This window comes from Mustela nivalis (assembly GCF_964662115.1).
Source record: "Mustela nivalis genome assembly, chromosome: 16".
Classification (NCBI taxonomy): domain Eukaryota; kingdom Metazoa; phylum Chordata; class Mammalia; order Carnivora; family Mustelidae; genus Mustela; species Mustela nivalis.
The window spans coordinates 1,078,869-1,098,075 of record NC_139035.1 but is presented as its reverse complement, the minus strand read 5'-3'; the positions used below and the strand labels follow the sequence as shown (position 1 = coordinate 1,098,075).

General features: G+C 46.3%; 1 protein-coding gene across 2 annotated transcripts in view; it reads left to right on the top strand.

Annotated features, from left to right (window-relative positions):
• The window catches only part of DPT (dermatopontin), a 350,410-nt gene that overhangs the window by 168,288 nt on the left and 162,915 nt on the right, over positions 1-19,207 (top strand). The window contains exon 5 of one of the 2 annotated variants that reach the window (XM_082702819.1): positions 12,613-12,694. The gene's annotated coding sequence lies outside the window, so the exon portion shown is untranslated. Of the gene's footprint in view, positions 1-12,612; positions 12,695-19,207 lie in introns of those variants that run through there. The other variant, XM_082702818.1, reaches the window with a different exon arrangement.

Here is a 19,207-nt window from a genome sequence, read left to right as displayed (position 1 = left end):
GTAAATCAGCCGGATGAAAAATTTCACTTCCTTCCAGGTTTTCTTCATTTGAGTGAATTTTGTTCAGTGACAAAGAAGGTAGTTACCAAATTGGTTATGAACTTGCTTTTCAAAAATCGTGATTTCACAGAGATCACTCTGCCGAGAGTAACTGTGGTACCATAGGAATGTGCTTGTCTCCATCCACTTTGCTAACGAGGAGATTTCTACAGGAGAGAACGCTGTTAAACGTATGGTATGGCCGCTGAATCTTGTATTTCTTTAGCTTCCGCTGCTTCTATCGATTTGTTACAAGAAATCCACGTTCTCCCTCTTGAACTCAATGTACTTAGAATACAGGCCATCCTATTGCTTGAGTCGTGTGAGGCCATTTTCAAGTCTGGAAGGGCTTTACAATGAATGTTCCCCTGGGTCTAGGGCATTGCATGGGGCCACATTGTTCGTCAACCGAGGACAATGACAAAGGCCCACTGTACTCTGATAGCTGCTGTAGCGCGTCATCCTCTCCATGTGCTGCTCGTATGTGCCAACCGTGAAGTAATTTGCATGTGAGATGCTCTGTTCCAAACTTGTCAGTATCGCAGCACTTCTCAGAAGTGTTCAAACTTCTCCAGTATCGCAAGAACGATCCACCACGGAAAAGGCCGTAAACGCCCCAGGAGTATTACACGGGCATTTGGAGCTTTCGCTGGAGGTCTTCTTAAGGTTCACATTCTTGTTTTTGTCATAGCTAATGTTTCCTAACTCTAAGCCAATTAATATTCATGAGTAATCTACATCCGTGCAAGTTTGGTTAGCTAAGGAGAACTTCCGCAGTTTCTGGCCTTGTGGTATTAAAGGTCAGCTTGTCGTCAATAACCTACGGAGCACTTCTACCCCGGTTTCCATCTTGTGAGGCGCTCACAGAGTGTTCTGCAGAGATGCGCTTTAGAACCACAACACAGAGTTAGTGAAATGATCATTTATTGCGCCTGCTTCCCTCCCCCCTTTCCTTTCTTCAACCGCAACAACATTTGGTGTCTGTGTGTTTTAGGGAGTAAGACCAGGGAGTCAGAGGCGGGTTATCTCAACTGTCTGCCTTCAAGGGCTGCAGATCACAGAGGGTTAGATCTAAGTCAAGAGCTGTGTAGACAGGCCACGTGTCAGCTGAGTTAGCCTGTTCATTAGACACAAATAAGGTCAGTCCCACTCCTTACCTAGAAGTAATGATGGCCGTGAGTCTATTCAGACTTTTCAAGATAGTTTTTAGAGGGGGAGGCCGAGGGAGGAGGAGGGAGCTGAGGACGACCCTTCCATCCCCCCTTTCCCGTCTGGCTGCTTCTTGCTGTTCCATCCGTCATGTTCCTGCATCGCGTTGTGCAGACTGCGAACCAGGCCCCTCCGCCCCCTGAAATCTTGGCATGGACAGGCCCTGTTGTTCCCGTCACGGACTCTTGTGCAAGTTGGAGGGGATGGAGGGGGTTCACTGGCCCCTCACTTGCCCCCTCCTCCCTCCACACTCTGCTGCCTCGCTTTCTTGGTCTTCACGCATGAACACAGGAGAGAGAAGCTGAAACTGTAAAGTGGAGGAGGAAAAGAAGCAAGGACGCAGGGCCCGCGGCAGCAGCGCGGGGCTCTCTCTTGTCCTCTCCTGTGATCTGGCTGAGCCTTGCGTCTCTTGCCACTCTCTGCTCGCCGCTGTCCTAGCCACGGAGCCTGCAGTGTGTTCGCTCGGGCCAGCCTGCTTGTTCTGCCTCACATGTCACTGGTACCAAAGGACAGTAGAGGCTGAAATTTCCTCCTCCTCGTCCCGCTTTCCCCAGACCCTGTAAAGGGAAGGGAGCCCTGTAACGATTCATTGATATTAAATTATGCCACTTTCCTGAGAAAACAATCTTGGGTCCTCTCAATGTTACAATCTCCCCTCTAGACTTGCAGCACAGCCCAAACTAGTACTGCCCTACACCCTCTACTCTACTCTCCTGAAGTAAATAATAGGTTCTCTACCTCCCATCTTAAACCAGGAGTCTGAAGTACAGAAGAGTCACATCCCACATCAGGGTCAGTTTCAATAGCAACTGGAAAATTCACTCCTAAATATCAACCAAAAAATATTGAATACCTAAATCTATCACTGGTAAACCACTGTTCTATGTTGTTGACATATAGTCAATACTCGTTCACCTATTAATAATACTGAAGGTAAGTTTAAGTTAAAAAAAAGAGTATTGTTCTATAGAAATTAACATGCCAAAAGAAACTTTAGTTTCTTTTTTCCCCCAAGTTTTTATTTAAATTATAATTATTAGCATACAGTGTACTATTAGTTTCATGAATAGAATCTAGTGATTCATCACTTGCATACACCATGGAGTACTCACCATGACCTGCTCCTTTACCCCCACCCCCATATTACGCAAGCCCTGCCCACCTCGCTCCAGCAACCCTCAGTTCATTCTCTGTAGTTAAGAGTCTCTCTCATGGTTTACCTTTCTCTTTTCTTTTTCCCTCTTTGATCATCTCTTCTGAGAAACTTGTTTTCTGAAGTTAATCTTCTTATCCATCAAAATGACAGAATTACAAAGGCAAAGGAATTAAAGAGAAAAATTGAGACCCCGAGGAGTTTGCATTTTTGTTCTCAAATGCTGCTATTGTAAAGACCATGTAAGAGTGAAATGATGATGGAAACATACAAATCATTTCCTAATCTTATTTTAGCCTCAGGCTTAAACTTCCCAGAGAGCTGGTGGAGAGTGCTAGGTAGTTCACTGAAAGCTGTCCTTTCACATAATCCTATTTACTCCATGAATGGAAATGCTTCTCAAGAGTAAAATGGCCAAATAAGTGAAACCATGTGATACTTGACTCCCTCTGCTTGACTGATTTCACTCAGCAGAATCTCTTCCAGTCCCGTCCATGTTGCTACAAAAGTTGGGTATTTATCCTTTCTGATGGAGGCATAATACTCCATAGTGTATATGGACCACATCTTCCTTATCCATTCGTCCGTTGAAGGGCATCTTGGTTCTTTCCACAGTTTGGCGACCATGGCCATTGCTGCTATAAACATTGGGGTACAGATGGCCCTTCTTTTCACTCCATCTGTATCTTTGGAGTAAATACCCAGGAGTGCAATGGCAGGGTCATAGGGAAGCTCTATTTTTAATTTCTTGAGGAATCTCCACACTGTTCTCCAAAGAGGCTGCACCAACTTGCATTCCCACCAACAGTGGAATGATCCCACAAGATCCCCACACATTTTTATAACAACACTCACCATCCTGTATAACATTCTTCCGTTCGTTTGTCTGTGTCAGCAGCTAGGTGTTTCTCAAGCAGACACATCAGGCTTTACACCTCACATCTTGCCCGTCTTTGAATCCCCAGCACCCACCTTAGGACCTGGTTCAAAAAGCCAACAGTGGAAGAGGGTTCCCCTTTCTCCACATCCTCTCCAACACTTGTTTCCTGTCTTGCTAATTTTGGCCATTCTAAGTGGTGTAAGGTGGTATCTCAATGTGGTTTTTGATTTGAATCTCCCTGATGGCTAGTGATGATGAACACTTTTTCATGTGTCTGATAGCCATTTGTATGTCTTCATTGGAGAAGTGTCTGTTCATGTCTTCTGCCCATTTTTTGATATGATTATTTATTTTGTATGTGTTGAGTTTGAGAAGTTCATTATAGATCCTGGATATCAGCCTTTGTCTGTACTGTCATTTGCAAATATCTTCTCCCATTCTGTGGGTTGCCTCTTTGTTTTCTTGACTGTTTCCTTTGCTCTGCAGAAGCTTTTAATCTCGATGAAGTCCCAAAGGTTTATTTTCGCTTTTGTTTTCTTTGCCTTTGGAGACATATCTTGAAAGAAGTTGCTGTGGCTGATAATTGAAGAGATTACTGCTTATGTTCTCCTCTAGGATTCTGATGGATTCCTGTCTCACATTGAGGTCTTCTATCCATTTCGAGTTTATCTTTGTGTACAGTGTAAGAGAATGGTCGAGTTTCATTCTTCTACATATAACTGTCCAGCTTTCCCAGCACCATAACAAATAATATGGAGGACAAAGGGAGATGGAGAGGAGAAGGGAGTTGGGGGAAATTGGAAGGGGAGGTGAACCATGAGAGACTATGGACTCTGAAAAACAATCTGAGGGTTTTGAAGGGGCAGGGGGTGGGAGGTTGGGTGAGCCTGGTGGTGGGTATTGTGGAGGGGATGGATTGCATGGAGCACTGGGTGTGGTGCAAAAAACAATGAATTCTGTTACACTGAACAGAAAAAAAAAAGAGTAAAATGGCCAAATTGAGGGAAACTGAAGGTCTTAGGAGCCACACTTGAGTGTGTTATTTAAAGTTGCTTATAATTCTAAGTCATGGTAGGTTGTTTCTAAAGATGACCACCATCAGTCCGTTCCTTCTCTGCACCTAAGTGCCATTTCCACATAAAAGGGTAAAGTCAGATTGCCCTCCCCTTGAATTAGGGCTGACCTTAAGTTCTTGCTTGACCAACAGAATGAGGTAGAAGTAAAAACAGCATTTCCAAGGTCATAAAAAGTCTTGGCAGATTCCACCTGACCTCACGGAGCACTCCTCTTGGGATGCACTGGGAACTCACCCGTCATGCTGTGGGAAGTCTAAGCCAAAAGGAAAGACCACGTACCAGCTCCAGGAAACAGTCTCAGCTAGACTTCCAGCCGGTGGTTGGCCATAGGGTTTGGTTATCTTGGCTGCCGAGCCCATCAGAGCCTCCAGATGACTCCATCCCTGTTTACCATTAGACAGAACCTCCAAGGGAGACCTTGTGAGCCTAGTTAATCCATAGAACCACGAGAGTTAATAGTCAATTGTTGCTTTAAGGCATGGAATTTTAGGATGTATATAATAGAGCAATAAAGAACAAGAACAGAAATAAAAGTATTTTGAATAATTAAGGTGTTCTTCCTTTTTTTCAACACTCTGCATGGCTTCTTGAACCAGGTCCTAAGGTGGGTGCTGGGGATTCAAAGATGGGCGAGATGTGAGGTGTAAAGCCTGATGTGTCTGCTTGAGAAACACCTAGCTGCTGACACAGACAAACGAACGGAAGAATGTTATACAGGATGGTGAGTGTTGTTATAAAAATGTGTGGGGATCTTGTGGGATCACATTGCTTTGGGAAAACGAGTCTGATTTTTGGAAGGTGATGAGCCAAGTGAGACAAGAAGACGGAAGGAGAGATCACAAGGCCTTCAGATGGGGGACCCACCTGAGTGCTAGCACGTAGAGAAGGTGGCATGTGGAATCTTCCTGGAAGTGCAGCTATTTCAGGGAACCTGGGCCGTGGGCAGTGAGGCCTGGATGTGAGGGCAACGTGGCTAAAGATGTGGTGAGAAGGATGGCAGAAGGCTCCAAACAGGTCCTTGTGTCCTGTTGAAGGAGTTTGGATTTATTCTTTTTAATTTTATCCTTCAACAATTAAATGACAATCAAGATGTTCTAGTGTTTGTATTAAAGGGTTTTGAGGACAGGCAGAGCGTCATATTATCCAATTTATAATTCAGAATTATGGTGTCAGAAATAGATTGGGGTAGAGTAGGGAAGGCAGGATCATAGCAGAGACTCTAGGAGGCAATGCCAGTAATTGAGGCATGGCAGTGGGAGTGAGGTTGGAAAGGAGATGGATTCAGGATATGTTAAGCAGGTGGAACTCGAGTGCTGAATTTGTAAGACAAGGGAGAGGGAGGAATCCAAAGTGAGTTCCAGCTTTCTAACTTGGGAAAATGAATAGATGATGATGTCATTCGCTGAGCTGTGGCTAAGGGACAATGACACACACTTTGACTGCTGAACTGAAAGCCTATGTTAGGCATGGGTGCGGACATGAACAGTAGAGCAGTGGTTGGGGAGCTCTAGAGGTTAAGAGAGGAACCTGAGCAAAGGTCTGGACTCAGAGGTCATAGGTGTGCAGGAAGGGCCTGAGACCATGGTGCGAATGAACACAGAAGGGAAGTGGGCAATATGTTAGTAGAATTCTGCCCGGGACTTCCAGGGAATGGCCATATCCAAGGGAGAGTTAGGAGAGGCCTGTGACGGGATGGAGAAGGAGTCATCGGACAAGTAGAGGGAATGAGGCGAAGAAGCCAGGGGTAAGAGAGGCGTGAGAAGGACAGAAGAGACGATGGCATAAAATGCTACAAAGGGGAACATTGGATGACCGCATGGATGACCTTGGGGAGATCATGGGGAGATCAGCTTCAGTAGAGTCCTGAGGGCAGAGGAGGAGACGCGGCGGACTCAGGACGGAATGAGAGGGGAGGAAGTTGGGGTGACACACGCCAATGATCTAAGGAAGCAGAAGAAGAATTTTGTTTGTTTGTATTTTTTACCAAGATATAATTAACATAATGTATTATTTCCAGACCCATAACATAGTGATTCAATATTTGTATATATGATCATATCTTTTTTGAAGATAATAGTGGTGTGAGTGTGTTTATAAACAGCCAAAAAAAATACATTAGAGCTGAGGAGACTGAATGTGTGGCTACAAAGAGAGAGGGAGGGGCACTGACGGGCAGGTGGAGAGACAGGCCTTGGATGGGGGGTGGGGGGGAGTAGCAGGGGACAGGCAGGAGCCCTCTGTGAGTACATGACAGGGTGACCATCCGAGAAAGGTGGAGAAGGTAGTGGACTGGTGTCTTCTACAAGAACGATGAGGACCTGGAAAGGCTGCCGTGGGATAACAAGCTAAGGCTGGCTCAGGGCACTGAGAAGGATGGCCTCGTGGCTCTCAGGACTGAGTTAAGATGTAAAAGAATGGATTTTTTATTGTCATTAATGTGCATAGGTGTGTGATCTCTTTCTCCCTATACTTGGCAACTCAGGTATGGCAGTAAAGAAATGAGTGATTGGACTGACCCAGAGTTATGATTTCTCTGGGCAGGTGCAGTTGGTCCACAGATGGGGTGGGATAAAGTTGAGACCACTGACCGACGAGTGGTGGGGGTTTCAGACCAGGGTCCAAGAAAGGACTGGAAGACTCATTGAGGTGGCCAAATGGGTGCTAAAAGGAGGGCCCTGAAAAGACGAGAGGTTGTGGTTGGAAAGAGGGGCTGTGCGGATTCGATGGGGTTTCCTTTTGGGCACGAAAGACACAGGTGATGCAGGACCGCTGGGGAAAGGGTTGCGAGCTCTCAGTGGAGAATGCTCTCATGTCAGGAAGTCGGAAGACCATAGGTGACAAGGAAGGAAAATGACAGAGCTACAGTGCATGAGCCTCAACGTAGGGAGAAGATGCAGAAAGTTTATAAGCAGGGACTCCGGGAGCAGTGATATTTGAGCTGGGCTTCGGTGGGTCAGTAGGAGTTCTCCAGGCAGATGAGAGCAGTGACGGAGAACCTTCAGATACAATCGGTAGCGCCTGGCAGTGCTTAAGTTCTCTTTCAGCACAGTATCTCCCGGGGCACAGAGCTCACAAATACATACCCTACTTCCCTTTTTTCCTTTTTTTTTCCCCCCAGACCATGGCCATTCTAGAAATAAAATCTCATGAAATTAACATAACCTTATCTCCTGGACATGTAAGCAAATTTGATTTAAATCTTGCCTGCGTTTGCCAGTTGTACAGTCTGGATAACCCGGTTACCACTATTTTCAAGAGAAAATGGTAAGAATTATCTTTGAAGAGTGACGCTTTGATGCCTTAACCAGTATGTGTATTTTAGAGCCCATTAGCTGTCCATGACCTGTCTTCGTCTTCTGTCCTCTGGAAGCTTCTGTGATTTGAGAAAGACTGTGGGCTTGCAGACCAGCCAGAGCTGGCCCTGAATCTTGCTGACACCATATACTGGCTGTGTGACATTTAACAGCCTGCGTAACCTTCCCTGGTTGCCGTTTCCTCCTCTGTGACGTGGGGATGACTTGCCTGTCCAGCGTCACGAGCACGACCGGAACTCATGTCAGTAAGGGCGATGGCCCAGAACGCGCACCCGGGAAGCATCCTCCGGCTCTCCGATCGCCCCTGCCTCTCCCAGCTCTGTTCTCGGATGTCGGCTCCTTCCAAGCGCTTGGCCGCTGACCCTTACTGTCTTTCTCTCAAAAACTGACTTTCCCATACTTGTCTGTCCTCTGGCTGCCACAGTTCACGCAAACACATCACAGTTGCCTGAAAGCATTTTCTTTCCTGAGTCTTGACTTCTAGCTTAGAAAGACCCGAGAGAAACAACAAGGAGAGGGAGGGAGAGTGGGAGGGGGTGAAAGGGAACTCTTAGTGGACTCCTGGAGACCGGGCGGAGAGTAAGGGCAGAGCAGGAAACAGAGAACAGATGCTAGAACACACAGGAGAAGCCTTCACAATAAAATCTCCAGCAGTACGCCTGCTGCCTCGCTTTGCTGACGGTGACTGATAGCTTGTTATCATTTCTTTGTGTTCTTACTGCCTCCTGAAACAAAATGTTCTTTGAATAGGAAGAGGAAAATCGTTTAAAAACTCAATCTCTCCAGTGGTTTGTCACGTTCTTTTAAAAAATATTTTTTCACCAAAATGTAATCCATATTTTGAATTTCTCCTACTTGCCGGACTTGTTTTATATGTTGTTTCTTTTAGAGGTCTGCGGCCAAGACAAACTGCGACTCTGTTCATTCTCTCAGAATAGAGTAGCCCATTGTCTATAAGGGAACGGTGCTCTCTGGGGTTGTGCAACTTGGTTGCCCTGAGAATCAGGGAGGCTTGGCTGAGTCTTCAGAGACAGGACACTGAGATCCTCAAAGCTGCCAAACCCCGTGGCTCCTTCTCCTTTGCCTGTTGGTGCTTATGCTACATAGTCCGTGCACATTTCTTTGCAACTAGGTAACAACTGCAGGAAAAAAGTTTGTAATGTGAATGAGAACCCCTTAACACAAATAATTCACAAAAGAAATACAAATGGCCAATGAGCCTATGAGAGAAGGTCCTGCCTCTCTGGTAATGACTGTAAAGCCACATACAACAGCAAGACAAGCGTTTGGACTGATTTGACATAAAACGTGTCATTTGGCATAAACTGACAAATGACAAAAACCATTTGGCGTAGGACAATAGCCATTGCTGGTGCGGAGGTGAAGGGGGCCTGGAGAGAGTGTCCGGAGTGTCAGCACTGGTCATGACTGGGCGGTGCGACCCGGATGGCTTTCTTTTTATTCTATGTCTGAACGTGGTCCTGCTGGTCCCAAGCCGACGGACACACTCCATGATTGTCATACATCAAGTGGGGAAATCAGGGATGCCTGGGTGGCTGTTATGCTTCCAAATCTTGACTTGGGCTCAGGTCATGATCTCAGGGTCATGGGATCAAGCCCCACCACCCCCGACCTAGGGCTCTGTGCTTGGGGCGTGGTGTCTGCTTAAGAATGTTCCCTCTCCCTCTGCCCCTCCCCACCCTGCATACATGCCCACATGTGTTCTCTCTCTCTCTCTCTCTCTCTTAAGAAAAGGGGAAAGTAAAAGGGGAATGATCTAATTAATGTTTTAAAACTTTCAAATGAAAAATGTTAAATATACACAAATACACAAAAGTAGGTAAAACAGTATGATTAACTTTCTGAGAACTGTCTCTAAATTCAGTACTTAATATTTTTTCTGCCTCTCTCCATTATTCCTTTTCTTTCCTTATTTTCCCTTTCTTCCTCCCCGCCCCCGTTTTTAAAGATTTTATTTATTTATTTGACAGAGATCACAAGTAGCAAAAAGAGGGGCAGGGAGAGAGGAAGGGACACAGGCTCCCCGCGGAGCAGAGAGCCCGATGTGGGGCTCGATCCCAGGACCCTGAGATCATGACCTGAGCCAAAGGCAGAGTCTTAACCCACTGAGCCACCCAGGCGCCCCTTCTCTGCATTATTTTAAAGAAAATTCCTGTCACATTTCATCTGAACCCTAACTATTTCCACATATATTTCTTTGAAAAGGGTTATTTTCTCACAACCACAATTCTGTTTTCATGTCCAACAAAATTAACAAAAATCCATTAATAACTTGTGAGTCCAAATATGCCTTCACATTTTCTCAGTTACCTCAAAGAAGACTTTTAGAGTTGATTTGTTTGAATTAGGACCCAAATGAGGTCCAGTCATTGTGCTTGATTGTAATGCCTTTTAGTCTCTTTTTAGTTTGCAACGGATCTGCCACTTCCCTCCCCCGTTTTTGGTCCTTGACTTGTTGAATAAACTATCTGAGTTGTCCTAGAAATTGTACCAAGTTCTGGATTTGTGTATTTGCTCTCCTGCTGCCTTGCAAACTGAAGTTTAGATCTGAATCTTGACTAAATTCAAGTGTAACAGGTTTTGGCAGTACTCGTTCATAAGTGGTGCTGTGTATTTCTTACTGCATTACATTACACAGTACACAATGTCTGGCGGTCTCATTTTGAAACATGCTAAAACTGATCAGCGGTTCAGAGAGCAGCCTGATCTTTCCATTCTGAAGGTTCCTGCCATCCTTTTTCCTAATGTCTTTAGCATCTCTTGATATGCATTGCCTGAATCGTTATTTCATTACTGGTTATAAATGGTGATGTTCCAATTTTATTAATCCTTTTGCATTTAATAACTGTAATTCTTCTCTATCAAAAGAAAAATTCCTCATCAGCTAGGTCTTTTTTGATTGTTCTAAAATGTAGCCATACAAGACAGGTCAGATAAATGCATAGTTCCTAATCTCGTCCACATTAAAGTCCTACAAGCAATGACAAGCCAGTAACAAGGAATAGCCATAATGCCCAGATTGTGGTCTCTAAGTGACATTATACATCACAAGGAATTAGGGCTTTGTGGAAAAAGGGCTGATCCAAAGGTGAGGCTGGAAATAAGATAATAATGAACTGTAGTACCAGTAAGCAAAGACTCTGTCAAAAGCAAACAGACAAACAAACCGAAAACAGGACTTCATCATAGAGATCTCCCAGGAGCTGGTTTGAGGGAGCTCTTTTGGTACAAGATGGGGTACTTTGAGAATAAAAAAAAAAAAAGGCAGCTGCGATTGATTGACTCATCTTGAATACATTTTATAAGTCTGTGAGTTCATAATGATACAGACCAAAAATAAGAACCGGTTGAGAACCACAAAACCTCCTGCTAAAAGAAAAACGAACCCACAGGTAGCCACTGCAGGAAAGTAGGACACCAACTCCTTCTTCGGGAAATGAGTAAATTAAAGTGGAAGCTGATTGTGTTCGTGAAAGGGCACCATGGCTGCTGTGAGAAGAGAAAGTGGTGGGAAGACGAGTGTGCAGACAGGGAGACTTGCCTTGAAATCCAGGGACTGTGCAAACGTCCGAGGTAGACAGACGAGCGAGCTGGTCTTTGATCTCCCGGAGCTCACATTTCCAGGGGCGTAGACTGCCTTGCGGCAGCCATGGTCGGTGCTGACCCAGGATCTGGACGGCCTTACCTGGGCAGGAGCGGGAAGGGAACGTTGAGTGCCTGCAGGGAAGGGGCCGAGGAAGGCGGGCTGGATCTGACCCAGCCTAGCCACAGAGAGGACTCGATCACCCTGTTTTCAAGTTTTTACTTTAGCTCCAGTCAGTTCTAACAGCCAGTGTTGGGTCAGTTTCAGGGGTATGGTAGAGTGACTGGACACGTCCGCACAGCCGGCCGCCCACCACAAGGGCCCGTCTGAATCCCTGTCACTGTCTCACCCGTCCCTGCCTCCCTCCCTCCCCGATCTCTTTGGTATCCTCTCCATCTCTCTGTCTGTGCGATCACGCGTGGAGCTGGGGAAGAGGTGCTCGCTGGGCCAAGTGAGAGGAGACGGCCAGGAAGGTCAGGGGCGGGGAGACGAGCTCGAGCGGGAGCCACGGCGAGGCCCCCAGAACTGAAGGTGTGGACGGGCTTAGCTCGGCCGTGTTGTGCGGTGCGAATGCCTGAAGCATTAGACGTGATACGTCGTCAAGACACTCCTAGGCAGACAGAAGTGAAAAATGGGCAGACCCTGGCTGAGGACCGTGCGGGGGGTGACGCCGGAGGAGATGACACAACCAGAGGCTCTGCGAAAGCCTGCCATCCTCAGGAGTGCGAAATAGCCTCTGCCCACCGGGAGGGAAACAATTTGGACTCGCTGTTTATGCGCAGACTTTTAGAGAAGGGTTACAGCCTGGTACCAAGCTAAGTGGAAGGATTAAGCAACTATTTCAAATAATAATCAATGATAGCAATTCAGGTCTGGCAAGAACGCAGTAAAACCTGTCCTTTCACATACTACTTACTGGTCAGAGTTAAATCAATACCATCCTCCTGGAAAACAATTTAATAACTCATTGAAGATTTCTAAAAAATGTTCTTTTTTCAACTTTATCTAAGTTACTGAGTTCACTAGCCTAGAGCTGTTTATATATCCTTTTTTATTTTTAACCTCTTAGTGTCTGTAAGGGCTATAATGTTTCCTCTCTTATGGTTGGTATTGTCAGTTTGTATCTTTCTTTGTTTTCTTTGGCTACAGGTTTACCAGTTTTATTGATTTTATTTTTTTAATCTATTTTTCTATTACCTATTTTCCATTATTTTCTGTCGTTATTTCATTGCTTCTACTTACTTTTGGTTTAATTTGCATTGTTTTAATCATTAAAAAAACCAGTAAGCAAAGCCCAAACATGACTCCAGGACATACCAGAATTCTCTCTTTTTCAGGTAAAGTAAAAAGTTTCGGTTTGAATAAAGAAGAGTAGAGAGCTCCCAGCCTCTGAGGACGTCAGCAGCTCCATTAGACCAAGTAAGTCAGTATTTGCTTTCCTAGAAACAAAAATTGCTAGAGAAACATTGTCCCTGGAAAGGGATAGGGGGCAAGAAAAACAATTTATTTTACTTTTCAGGTCAGTTTCTGTATTCAGTATTCCCAGTATATCTCATAAAAGTACTTTGCTTTCCTCAGTTTAGAAAAAAAGAAAGTCAGGGAATGATCTTTATCACTCACCTCCTGAGACCATCTTGACAAAAACTAATGAACAATTGTGAGGTGCCCCATGAACGCAGCTTTGAAGTATAATTGCCAATGTGCTAATTAAGAATTCACCAGAGTGTCAACATACCGACAGAGATTGAGATTCTCCAGTTTACTTGAGAAAATGATTATGCTTCATAACTGAGCTGTTACTGTCCTCATCCAGAGCGACAGGTGTTTACATACGCAGGCCCCCGAGCCAGCTGAGCTCTCACTGCTCCGAAGAGTTCATGTCTTCACTAGGGTCCAAGGCACATGCAAAGAGAAAAGCGGTCCAGGTTGTGCCAATCTAAGTGCCAAACGAGTGGTGCAAGGGAGTCTGGGGGGCTCCGTTGTTAAGCGTCTGCCTTCGGTTCAGGTCACGATCTCAGGGTCCTGGGATGGAGCCCTGCCTCAGGCTCCCTGCTCAGCTTCCCCTCCTCTTGCTTATCTTGCTCATGCTCCCTCTCTCGCTGTGTCTCTCTGTCAAATGAATAAATACAATCTTTTTAAAAAATGAGTGGTCCAGAACCTTAGAAATTCAAAGGGTCACAGAATATAAGGGCTGTGATCCAAGATGAGTGAGGGCATTAGGGAAAATTTCATGGAAGAGATGAAATTTATTGGTACTTTAAAGGGAAACACCAACGGAAACAAGAAAAAATGAAAAGAATCCACTGAGAGGAGTCAGAGTAAGCGAATGTGTGCAGGAAAAAGGGCTTATAATGCACTTTTGAAATAAGCAGAACAGTTGCCACCTGAGTCCCTAGAACAGTTACACGTCGTGAAATCACCAGTGCCCCGGTGTGTTTCATGTGAAATGGCTTGCATGTGCCTTGCACGGAACTGGTGGGCCCATGACGCTTGGCCAGGCGTGGGGATCGTTACACTAATATCGTAGCAGAGAAACCTGAGGCTCAGGAGCAAAGTCAGAGTGAAGCCGCCGGCAAGTGCAGTCTCTGAACCCACCTCCACACCACAGCTCAGTGAGGACTTGGAAACAACAGCCTGAAGGGATTTGGGTTTTATTATGTGAGCAGTGCGGGTACACTGGTGGTTCGAATTCTTTGCAGGATATACTCAGTGAAGGGTTCCAGGAGGACAAATGCGATGGAATTTTGTAAGAGCGATTGCAGAGGGGGAGCAGGGAGGAGGAAGGTGCGATGGCCCTGCTGTGGGGACCTTACTCTCCAGCGGAAGCTGTGGGAACGGAAAAGAAAAGGTGTAAAAACACTTTTCCAAATGTCCGGGCTTCAACACACTTTTTAAAAAATTAAGGCTTTAGCAGTCCTAAGTTAAAGGAGAGGGAGGGAAGGATTTGTATCTGTGGCTACCAGGATAGGCTGCCTGGGGAGGAAAAAGAGTATGTTCGATTTGGGGTACGGTGACTGAAGCAGGTGAGGCGTCCAGGCAGAGACATGGAGCGGGCACAGGAGTCCGTAGAGTGCTGGGATTTACAAGTGACCCTGAGGGGAACATATAAGTCGAGGTCAAGTTCAAGTAAGACTCTTTGACCCTGAGTGGAACATATAAGTCGAGGTCAAGTTCAAGTAAGACTCTTTGAGGAATTCTCCTATCATAGCTGATTCTTCCTAAAGGATCGATTCTGCCTTATATGCTCCATATAGTTGAAGAGAAGTCAAGTCTCATGCTCTGGAGAGACGATGAAAAGTTATGGAAAATCAAAGCTTTGAAGGAAGTCTTTGCATTAGCTGTAGCACCATCTGGCAGTATTTAAATTTTCTTTTTTTTTTTAAAATTAAATTTATTTATTTATTTTCAGAAAAACAGTATTCATTATTTTTGCACCACACCCAGTGCTCCATGTAATCCGTGCCCTCTATAATACCCACCACCTGGTCCCCCGACCTCCCACCCGCCCCCCCCCCCCGCCGCTTCAAACCCCTCAGATTGTTTTTCAGAGTCCATAGTCTCTCATGGTTCACCTCACCTTCCAATTTCCCCCAACTCCCTTCTCCTAACTTCCCCTGTTCTCCATGCTATTTGTTATGCTCCACAAGTAAGTGAAACCATATGATAATTGACTCTCTCTGCTTGACTTATTTCACTCATCATAATCTCCTCCAGTCCCGTCCATGTTGCTACAAAAGTTGGGTATTCGTCCTTTCTGATGGAGGCATAATACTCCATAGTGTATATGATCACATCTTCCTTATCCGTTCGTCCGCTGAAGGGCATCTTGGTTCTTTCCACCGTTTGGTGACTGTGGTCATTGCTGCTATAAACATTGGGGTACAGATGGCCCTTCTTTTCACTACATCTGTATCAGCTGAGGCAGACCGCCCGCACGTCAGACCTCCCGTCTCCCCTCTCCGTGGTGCTGTAGGGGATAAAAGAGCGGCGGCCAGTTGGAGAACTGTCACCCTTCCCTGCATTTGGGCATCGTCTTAGCTCCCGCTGATGCAGTTCTCTTCAGTGAGAGAAGCACCGACCAGCAGAGTCTGCAAGTGGTTAAGGGACTTCCATGTTATGTTTCCATGAGTATTTGCTTCTTAAAGAGGGACGCAGAGCCACGGCCATATTGTACTCAGCGTAAGTAATTGTCCACAGTAGAGTGTCACCTTCACCGCGCCGGGAGAGCAGAGGGCAAGGAGGAGGAACCTTTCCTGCGGCCATCCAAATGCGGCCGGGCTCATTGCAGAGACTCCGACTCTGACGACCGTGGGCCTCCCCTCTAACCAAAGCCCACCCCCCACAGCAAAGCCTCAGCCACCTTCCCTGGGGGGTCGAGGGTGGGGCGGGTGAAAGAGACGAAGTACGTTCCCGGATAATGGGGTTTTCTTGTGGTTTTCCACGCTGGACTTTCTGGAGTCCATTTGGCTTTAGCCTGTCAATCACAATAGAACACTTTTTCTAAGGTTCAGCTGTTCAGCTCTCTCTGCCTCTACCAGCCCACGGCTGATAAGATCCGGAATGGCTGGACCTGGAGTGTGGCTGCTCTAGTGTGTTCCTAGGTTGAGGAGCCAAAGGACCCCCTGGGCTCTGTGCAGCCCCGCGGGGCTCACCCGGGCTCCATCTAAGGGCTTTCACACGTAAATCCTTTCGGAAGCGGAGTGTTGGCTGGCCTAGAGGTTCCGAATTGCTTCCTGTCCAGGGGGCGTCAGAGTTATCTGGGAGGGGTCTCAGTGTTAGAAAGTGGACGTTGTCCTGTCTTTCATTTCAGCAGGGACACGACTGAGGCTGCTCGTTTTCTAAGTCTTACTTCAGGGGAGAACATTCAAAGCATGTCCCCCCTGGGATGCGCTGGTTCCAGCTGACCCTGAAAAATACCAGCACAAGTGTCTGTGACTAAGGACTCGCCTTCCCAGTGGGACCGGGGTTTGCCTTGCAGAGGCACGTTCCTCTCACCCAGAGGGACTGGCTTTGGAAGAAATCACAGACATGGTTTCTGACTGTTTTCTGTGAGCCTGTGTTTGATGGAGTATAACTCTGTCAGGAACCAACCTTGTAAAGGGGCCCCTTCAGGGTGTCACATATTTTGGTTTTGTTTGTTTTTGTTTCTTGCTGCTGGTGACAAATTCTGAGTAGAGAGTCTGTCCACCACTTTCTGGGTCGCTCCCTCCGTGCTTAGGAGCTGGGTTTCAGTGGTACGCGGGAGAAAGCTCGCGTTCCTGCCGCCTCCGGCAGGCCCGATGTTCGGCAGGAGTCTTCGAGGTACGACGTGTTCTCCTTGCTTTGCTGAGATGACATAGACTCAGATTCGAGCATCCGCTGTGCATTATGATTTGGGGAGGAACAGAGTTTCATAAATTTCGCATGTCTGTCCCGGGTAGATGTTCCCTTTCAGAGCTGAGCAACTGGTGTGGTTTTATGGGGAGAGAGAAGAAGCCTCTGCTCCCAGTTTAATTCACTCTTTGAATCAAGACGTCTTAGAACTCTGAGTCCATTTTACAGAGAAAATGACTGAGACACAAGGGTCCAGCAGCACTTCCTCATGAGTCTGCAGTGACCCTTGGTACTGAGTTAATGATTTGTCTATCTCAGTAAGCTGCGAGCTTTTGTGGTTAAAACATTGTTTTTGACTCATCTCAGTGTCCCCTGCCCCCAGCTGGGACGTTAATGGGCATGTGAAATGGTATTTGATGGCAGCCGTCGCCATCAGTGTTATCCTTGTTGCCTTTAAACGGGGCCGCGCTCCCTGCGCAGGGGACTGTCAACACCGAGGAGTTCAGACGGTCCTGTCGGGAGCGCCGGGTGACTTCCCAGTGACATGTTCAAATAAGGGGCGGCCGCATTTGTGCCACGGGGTCTTTTCAACCTCTCACCCCCCACGCAACCCCTATATCCAGTTGACCCTGGAATGACATGGGTCGTGTCATGGGTCATGACCTTTGAACTGTGTGGTTCCACTTACACATGGGCTTTTTCTCAAAAAACATAGCACAGAACTGTGAACATAGTATCTTTTCGTTATGATTTTCTAATACCATTTTCTTTTCTCTGGTTTACTGTGAGACTACGGATAACACAACGCGCACGTGTCGGTCGGCTGTGTGTGGTACTGGCTGGGCTTCGGTCGCCAGTAGCTGTGAGTGATGAAGTTTGGGGGTCAAACACCCGAAGCAGACTTTCGGCTGCATGTGGGGCCGGCATGCCTAACCGCCACGTTACCAAGGGTCACTCGTACGTGATCCTCCACTCTGCCCTAGATGAATTCTGTAGCACAGCGTGGCAGCAGTGGCAGCAGTGACAGCGGGCCGGCTTGGATCCACTGCCCCTTTGCCTGACATCTACCCCCTTCACCCCCATCTGTTGAATGGAGGCCCGTGGAAGGCCCTGGGGTGTTTCAGGTGTGGTTATTCCTCCAAGACCCAAGTGCAAAGATTTCTCCTGTGCTGCTTGCTTTACCCCATTCTTTCTTCCCGACCCCAATATAATACAGCATAAACCTTTTGAGAATATTGACTGCACTTCAACATTCCTTATGTTTTTTGTTTGTGTATTTGCCCAAAACTGCACACATATTCCCCATCCCTGAGGGATTCTGGGAGATCTTCCCCAGGGTTTCCGAGCGCATTCAGTTTAATTCAGCAAACGTTCATCGAGTGCTCAGTAAATACCAGACGCAGGGTTAGACTCTGAGAACCCGAAGATGAATTAGATGTTGTATCTGCCCTCAAGACTCTCACAGCCTGGCTGGGGAAGTAGGACACACATGCCGTCAGCTGTGCAAGGACGTCCCAGAGTAGAGCTACAGAGCCCTGTGTGTGCGCACGCTCAGGCTGGAGGACTCGGGAGTGTGGAAACTGGGGTGGCGGGTGGGGGTGTGAGTTCGGGACAAATTATAAAGCGCTTTGAATGCCAGAATAAGTAGTGGGGATTTTGTTGTGCCGTTTATGGGTAAATTTCTGAGAGGAAAGACAGGATTTGTGTTGTAGATGTGTCCTTTAAATACTGAGGTGAAATTGGCATAATATAAAATCAACTATTTTAAAGTGAAAATTCAGTGTGTATTCACAATGTTGTACAACCCCCATTTCTTTCTAGTTCCAAAACTTTTTCATCAGCCCCAAAGAATGCTCAGTATCTCTGAAGGGATCACTCTCTATTCCCTTCCACTCATCTGCTTTCTGTCTTTGTGGGGTTTGCTATTCTGGATATTTACTTCATTCACAAGGAATCATATAGGGGCGCCCAGGTGGCTCAGTGGGTTAAGCCTTTGCCTTCAGCTCGGGTCATGATCTCAGGGTCCTGGGATTGAGCCCCACATCGGGCTCTCTGCTCAGCAGGGAGCCTGCTTCTCCCTCTCTCTGCCTGCTTGTGATCTCTCTCTCCCTCTGTTAAATTAATAAAATCTTTAAAAAAAGGAATCATGTAATTTGTGATCTTTGTGTCTGACTTCTTTCACTTAGTGTAATGCTTTCTTATATTATGTTTCAATCCTCCGTTCCTTTTTATGGATGAATAGTTTGCTGTCCATATAAACCAACAGTTTATCCGTTCATCTCTCGATGGGCATTGGTTTTTTCCCCCCCACATTTTGGCTATTATTAATAGTGCTGCTTTAAACATCTGTGCACAACTTTTTGTGTGGACCTATCTTTTAATTTCTCTAGAGTACATACAGGCATGGGTTTCCGAGTCACACGATAATCCCATGTTTAATGTTTTGAGGAACCGCCAAGCTATCTTCCACAATGGTCGCACCATTTTACATTCCTGCCAGCGGAGTATGTTATCTCATTTCTCCAGATTATTACCAACCTATATTGTTTTCTCTTGCTTTATTGTAATGTCCCAGTAGGTGTGAAGTGGTATCTTTTCGTGGTTTTGGTTTGCATTCTC